Below are 8,183 nucleotides of genomic sequence, written 5' to 3'. Positions count from 1 at the left end.
GAATGCCAAATAAACAGGTGAATATAGTAATCTGAAGTTCAGGGGAGAGATCTGGCTGAAGTTACACATTTGGGAGTCGTCATTGTGATATTTAAAGCCATAAGTCTGCATGAGATCACCAAGGGAGTGAGCACAGACCGGGAAAGACCAACGTTCAGGGAGACTGGGAGAAACCAGTAGATTGAGAAGACTGAGATAGGAAGAAAACCAGAAGAGTGGTCTTTACAAACCATCTCAAAACGGAGTGGTATAAAACAACCACTTTTATTTTGCTCACAGAACCTGTGTTCAGATATTGGGATAGGATGTAGCGGGGTCGGGCCTACCTGGGATTCAAATGACAGATTGACTCAGAGGGCTAAAGGCTTCTTCACTCATGTATTTGGTGTGTGGGCTGTGGAGACTCAAAAGCTGGGCTGAGCTAGGACAACATGTGGCCTCTCCATGTGGCTTGGTCTTTGTCACAGCCTGAGGGTCTCAGGTTAGTCAGTTTCTTACTAGTAAGTGGAGGCTCAGGATTCCAAGAGCAAGTGTTCTAGGGAACAAGGCAACAGCTGCATGGCCTTCTTTTGTTTTGTCTTTTTCTTTTTACCAGCTTAATGGAGATGCAGTTTACATACCATACAATTTCCCATTCAAAATGTACCACTCAATAATTTTAATGTACTCAGGGTCTTTCAACCACCACTATAGTCAACTTCAGAATGTTTTAATTACTCTTAAAAAGAAATTGTGCACATTAGCAGGTACCCCCATCCCCCACCATGTTCCCCAACCCCAGGCAACCACCAATCTACTTTCTGTCTCTATAGTTTTGCCTGTTTTGGACATTTCATGGAATGAAATCACATGTAGAATCACAAATGGGATCACACAATGTGGCCTTTTGTATCTGACCACAAACATCACTTAGCACAATATTTTTAAGGTTCATCCATGTGATAGCATGAATCAGTTTTTTTTCTTTTCATTGCCCCAAAATATTCCATTGTATAAGATATACCAATACCACGTTGTGTTTACCATTGATGGACATTTGGGTTTGTCTGCTTTTTGGTAATTCTGAAGAAGGCTGCTGTGAACATTGGTTGCAAGAGTTCAGTTTTAGACATTTCAAGTTTGGGATGTGATGTTAAGCCTGCCTTGTTTGTTTTATTTTTAGTTGAATCTCCAGGCATTTAATCTCTTCTGTCTTTTTCATAGTCATGTCCTACAGAAATTCTGCAAATATATGCCAAGCACAGGACTGAGTCAGTCAGGTTAGGAAGAGGACTAGCTGCCCTACACTTTTTGCACTCTAAACTCTTTGTATTTGTGCCAGCGATCAAGCTGTTGTCTCCCAGCTCCGAACCCACCCTTCTATACTCTGCTTTGCAATGCTGGGGTACAGTCTGCAAACCACACTTATGCTTTACCAGCCCACTCCCTATGAGGCTTTGCAAATCAGAGCAATAGAAGGAGAGAGGAAGATAGGAGGAAGAAGAGATCTCTTTCCTGTCTCCTGTGGCTTTTCTGTTCCTGTGAACATCATCCCAACCTGGCTTCTTTACCTTGGCAGTGGCGGTTGATTCCAGGAGCAAAGATTGAATCCAGAGTGGAACCTGCTTCCTCACCCCCACCCGCCTCAGGACACCAGCAGCACCCCATCCTCAGAGGTCCGAGTATTCCAGCTCTGTAGAGCCCCTCCTCCAGACTTCTAAATTTTTATGATTGGAACTTCTTCACTTTGTCTCCCCAGCCCTGTGGATGGTAGTTGCTTCCTGCATTGCTGCCTCTGAGATACCCTCATGTTCCTCTTTCCACTTTTCAGTAAACAACTCTATTAATATCTCGGATAAAATAATCATCGTCTTTTCAGTCTCCTGACTACCCTAAATTGATCCAATTGAATGTTATCTCCTGTAATCCTGGCACACTTTACTAAGGTAGACCGAAAACTGAGACCAATTTTGATTAAATAGCCCATATTGTACAGCTACGAGGCGGTAGAGTTGGGATTTGAATCCAATTTTGCTTTGCTTTGTTTTGCCTGAAGCTTGTGTTCTTCTTAATCACTAGTCACCTTCCTACAGAAAAACACATAGTTTTTCAACATCGAACTGTAGGTGCAATTTTAAAATTCTTTCATCATTTGTATTGCTTCTCTCCAGCCTGTTATCAGACCCAGCATTTCCCAGCACACATCCCAGGCAGCAGTAGACACTCCAAGACCTGTCTGGAGCCTGCCCGTGTACTGTATTCACCAGAAAAGGCACAGTGAACATTAGCATAATAAAGGCTCTGGGAAATTTTGCAGCTTCTCGTGATTTTTTTGACTAGGAACATTCCAAGGATGAGCAAAATGTGGGATTAATCAATATCTGACCTAATGTATCCTGTGCAACGGTAGTGCCTGCTTAGGATAAAAATGTCAGTGCCAGCAGTTGTGGGCACACACGGAGATGGCTTTAAACAATATTGGGGAAGGCAGTTCTGATCTTTGTTTAGTTTACTAAAATATGATCTTAGACTTGTAAACCTGTGGACACATTGCAATTGCACTTTCAGTTGAAAAAGAGATTTGGTAATTCTTGAATCAATAACCAAGATCAGAAGGTTTGATGACTTCTAGAACAAGTAAGTTTTACTTTGTTTCTCTCATGCCAATCTGGGTCAAGTTCCCTCTCCAAAGGCCTACGGGGTACCACTCTGGTAATCCTGACCCACATAAGGCCTGTAACTAGGAGTAGTTTTGCAATGCTTACATTTAACCTCCTTTGGGTTTATTTGAAATCTTACCTACGACACCTTGTAAGATGTTTTACTGTAAAAAACCATAATTAATGCTTAACATATTTGTTTCTTTTTAAGAAGTGTGAACTCATCTGCACTGTGTTTGAAATTGTGAATCATTAGCTTGTGTTTAAAGTATATTTAAATAACTGTACCAGTTAATTGGTTTGGATTATACTGTTTAGAAATCAGATAAAAATACAGTGTACCCGACTAGGTGTTCTAAAAACTAGAGTTAACCCTTCTTACCTAACTCCATTCTGGAGAAAGCTGTCCCAAAAGTTTTCTTCATGGAATATTCATCCTTCAAAAGGAAGGAAATTTCAGCACATGCCACAACATGGATGAACCTTGAAAACATTATGCTAATTGAAAGAAGCCAGACAGAAATGGACAGTATTATATGATTCATGTATGTAAGGTACTGAGAATTAAGGCAAATTTCCTGGAGACCGAGAGTAGAATAGGGGGTAGTAGGGACTGAGGGGATGGGGAGATGGGGAGTTATTGTTAATGGCCACAGAATTTCAGATTGGGATAATGAAAAAGTTCTGGATATGGTTAGTGTTCATGGTTGCACAAACAATGTGAATGTACTTAATACTACTGAGTCTCAGACTTAAAAATGGTTAAAGGGTAAATTTAATGTTAATTATGTATATTTTACCCCAATTAAAAAAAACAACACATTTTCTTCAGCTATTCAGCAGCCTTGTCCATTTGGCATTACAATTTGACTCCGGACAAATAATCCGAACTGCTCATGGCATTGGATAGTGGTATTCTATGTACCTAAAACTGGGGTTTAGAAGTCTTTTTTTTTTTTTTTTCTGGAAGAATTTTCTAAACTGAGGTACTGAAGAAAATTTGAAAACCATCCTGAGTGTGGTAAGAACTTTAGTGCAAAGTGAGAGCAGAGTCCTCAAGAGTCCTCCAGTTCCACCTGACGCTCGCCTGGCCGCTTCACCCTGCACCAGCTTCTGGCTCAGCCTCGGCCGTGATTCCATCCGTGTAAAAATGTGCTAGGGGGAGAGGGAATTGGCCAGGCAGTTACCAGGCTGCCCTGGCGAACAGACGCCAGCTTGCTATCTGAATGTGTGCCCCTGCCAGCACACATATTTCTGAGCTGCGTCTAATGAGATCTGAACTCAAGTTTAGTCTCTGTAAGCCACGGCTCCGGGGCCTTACCCAGCTTGCCTTTCACGGTTGCTATCTTAACAGACCTGACTCCTGATTTAGCCTTCCCACAGTCTATCTGTCATCAGTTCTTCAGTTCCTTCCTCCACATCTCTCTCTTCATCCCCTCGAATCCTGACTCAAGCCCTGGCAATCCTGTCCTAGACCTTATTACAAGGCTTTTGAGAAAGCATGTCTTTGAAGAGTGGATAAAGCATGTTTCTGTGTGAGATGTACCCAAGATGTAAATTAGCCAAGGTGACACACTCTAACCTGTGCATAAAAAGAAGGAAAATTAGTATGTATCAAGTTCCTACTATGTGTCAAGTGTCTAACAAGGGTACGGGAGTCAGCATTGCAATTATTTTTAAATAATATTTTTAATCCAGAGGCTACGTTGCCGTAGCTGTGCCTACTCTTCAGGAAGCACACTAGATCCTAGTGGCAAATATAGAGTTCTGGCTGATGTACATGCCAACTTGGCGCACTTTAAATCAGTCTTCACATTCCCTCCATCCTGGGCACCTCTGTTCAGCCACTAAGTCTCATCTTTTAATAGTCAGGTCCTTCTCCACAACTTGACCTGAATAGCCTGCGCTCGCCTGGATGCACACCCGTGGTTCTGCACCTTTCCTGAGGACAGGACACAACCATCTGGGGTCTCCTTCAGCCAGGAAGGTTTCCCCGCCTGCCAGCCATGTTGGTAGCTCACCTCAACCATTTCTCCCAGCTTACTGCCTAATCATCTGCTCTTTGGAACTCAAAATTTACACTGAAACTCATTTTACATTAGATTGTCCAATATTACACATTGATAACCCTAGGAGGCCTTCAGGCCCTTTAATTTATGCAACTTTCAAAAAATCTATGCTTTTAATTTTTCTTCGAACGTATTAAATATTTTCTTTTTTATGAATCAGAACAGCTTTTGTTTGTTTTGTTTTTTTAAAAATATATTTGTATTGATTTCAGAGAGGAAGGGAGAGTGAGAGAGAGATAGAAACATCAATGATGAGAGAGAATCCTTGATGGGCTGCTTCCTGCAGTTCCCCACAATGGGGAGCCTGCAAACCGGGCATGTGCCCTGGCTGGGAATCAAACCATGACCTCCTGGTTCATAGGTCAACACTCAACCACTGAGCCACTGTGGATGAGGCAGAACAGCTTTTGAACAGACATTTCAGCTTTCTCACACTGGCGATGGGTGGGAGATAGATTACTACCATTTATTGAGTGTCAGGCACTGTAGGGCATGTCACAAGTTATTCCCTCAAGTCTCACACAACCCTGAGATGCGTAGGAGTATCTCCATTTTATAAATGGTGAAATAGTTTACATAACCTATCCGTGGTTGCATAGCTGCTTCGATCACACTTGGAATGCCTTGTCCAATTCCCAGGGTCATTTTAAGCCAGTGGGTAGTATGTCTGGTCAAGAAAATACTCCAAGAATGGATACCAAGACAAGAATAGATGTGCAAGGCATTTATTGGGGGAAATACCTGTGAAGGTTAAGTGCGGGGGGGAGCAGACCCAGGCAGGGAGAGCCTTCAGACTAGGACCTGTGAAAGGGGAGAGGGAAGGATTGGGTAGGAAGAGCCTAGGACCACAACACAATTTGGAGCACAGAGGCGATAGCTGGAGCTGGCAGCACCACACTGTAGCAGACTCTTGGAGGAGAGCTGCTCAATATCCTTCCATGGCTGCCATGGGCGGAAGCTACAGAGAGACCAGAGGCTTTTTGAAGAAAGCATGTTTCAATCACCAGTGCCAACCAGGGATGCCATGGCCACTCCAGCACCATCTACACAGCCTCTTAGAGGGATGGATGTGACCTGTGACTTCCAGACTTCTGAATTTCATGGGCTGGGAAAAACAGGAAACCAACTAAAGTTGCCAAGTTTTAATTTTAATTTTTCCAAATAAGGACATTAATAGCCAAATAGCACTTATATCACCGTAATTTAATATGGATACCTTACTATCCCCAAACAGGAAGGGCATAGTCTCTGAGCGAAGTCCTTTAGGTGGAATAAATTCAGAACAATGAAACAGCATTGTTCACTCTAGTCTTGTTTTGCTGCACTTTATTTTTTAAAATATATATATATATATTTTTTATTGCCGATAGTATTACAAATGTCTCCCACTTGCTGCACTTTAGGTGAAAAACATGCAGGCCCTGGATTGGGTCTAAACATTGTACGAGGATGTTTAAGTACAGGATGGGGTGTTGGAACTGGGCTCTTCTGAGGTACCTTCCGATCTTGAGATTCTTTCATTCAACTCACAGATATTTACTGTGCATGTCTGTGTGGAAGGCCCTAGCAAGATAACTGAGGGTCTTAAGTGTGAATGACACAGGCCCAATCCCTGCACATGTGGAGCTTAAAATCTGGGGAAGGGAGAGAGATAATGAAGAGATAAACGGATGAATAAGCAATACAATTTCTGTTTGTGGTAAGTGCTACCACGTGGAAAGGGCCACTACTTTAGATAGTGCGGTCAAAACAAGCACTTCTAAGAAGGTGACATTTGAGCTAAGACCTGAGGGAGGAGTCAGCCTTTCGGAGCGCTGGATGAGGAGCTGGAAAGACGTAATTTTCCCGGAATAGTAAGTGTAAAGGCTTCGAGAAGGGAATGAATTTGGCACATTTGAGAAACCGAACGCAGGCCAGGGGGCAGCAGCTTGCTTAATGAGGCAGGGAGGCACTGCAGGCGAGGTCAGGCAAGGCCTATTTCCAGTGTCTGGCTGAGAGTCTGCTATTCCGCTACAACAACCTTATTTCAGTGACAGATAATTCTCTTTGTCTGAAGAGGATGACTGGGTATTTCTGCCAAAACATACAAAGGGACATACTATCCTTAGCAAATTCTCCAGGACTCTCCTTTCTGCACCTAAATAAATAAATAAATAAAATAAAACAAAAAATAAAGAATTGGTCCACCTTTCAGGGGTGGACACATATTCAGCAAACTTGTGAGATGTTTGCATACATCCAGCATGACAGAGTATTAACTGACAGTGAGAACTCTAACTTCCCAGGACACCAGAACCCTGCACACCGTGCTAGCACACTTCCATCTGTAGGTACTCCATGTGGGAAGACAGCTTCCGGTCAGATTCTCCGGACTAGGACACTCACAGATGGACATGAGTGCCACCAAGAAGAGAAAGGTGCTGTCTCTCCTCTAGAGAGAGCTTGATGGGCACTGCCTGGGCACCCTCCTGTTAATTATGTGCTAACTAATATTGCCCAATATCAGCTCATTCCCAGTCTATTTTCAAAATGTCCCCAAATGTCCTTTATAGCTATTTTTTCAAACCTGGATGCAATCAAGGATAACACGTTGCATATGGTTGTTATGTGCCTTTTTGTCTCTTTTAATCTAGAAGTCTTTCCATCATTTTTTCCAGGCCAGTTGTCTTGGAGAATGTCCCTCTATCTGAAGTTGTCTGATTGTTTCCTGATGGGGTTATACTGAACATTCAAACAAGCAAAGATTTCCATATATATATTGATTTCAGAGAGGAAGGGAGCGGGAGAGATCGAAACATCAAAGATGAGAGAGTATCACTGATCGGCTGCCTCCTGCACACTCCCCACTGGGGATTGAGCCCGCAACCCAGGCATGTACCCTGAACCAGGAATCGGACTCTGACCTCCTGGTTCATAGGTCGATGCTCAACCACTTAACCACACTGGCCGGGCTAAAATGTATATATTTATAGAGAGACAGGTTTGTTCGCTCTTTCCCATCCACATAACCTTTCCCCCTCTCAGACAATCATAGTTAATCATAACATTTATTGGACACATTATATGCCTGGCATTGTTTTAAGAAATGTCAATGTATTAACTTATTTATTCTTCATAACAACAGTGAGGTATGTTTGTTGCCAGTGAAACTGAGGCACAGAATGGGAAGTATTTGTGAAAGGTGAAAGGGCTAGCAAATGATGGGGCTGAGTCCTAAGATTCAGGAGCTGGCTTTCTTATCCACAATAATGGAATCATAGCGTAGACATGATTCTACATCTTTAAAAAACCATATTTCTAGGCCAGTATGTATATATAAATTTGACTCATCCTTTTGAAAGGGCGAGTCGTCGCGGGGCCTACGTGCCCCATGAGGCAGCCCGACCACGGCACAGCCTGACCAAGCTGCTGGCGGCCTCAGGCACTGACTCCCCAGCCCACGACGGGAGCCGGGCACAGGCCACCCACCACCCGC

The sequence above is a fragment of the Myotis davidii genome, unplaced genomic scaffold (genome assembly GCF_000327345.1).
Source record: "Myotis davidii unplaced genomic scaffold, ASM32734v1 scaffold281, whole genome shotgun sequence".
NCBI classification, from domain to species: domain Eukaryota; kingdom Metazoa; phylum Chordata; class Mammalia; order Chiroptera; family Vespertilionidae; genus Myotis; species Myotis davidii.
This window is presented reverse-complemented; position numbering follows the sequence as displayed.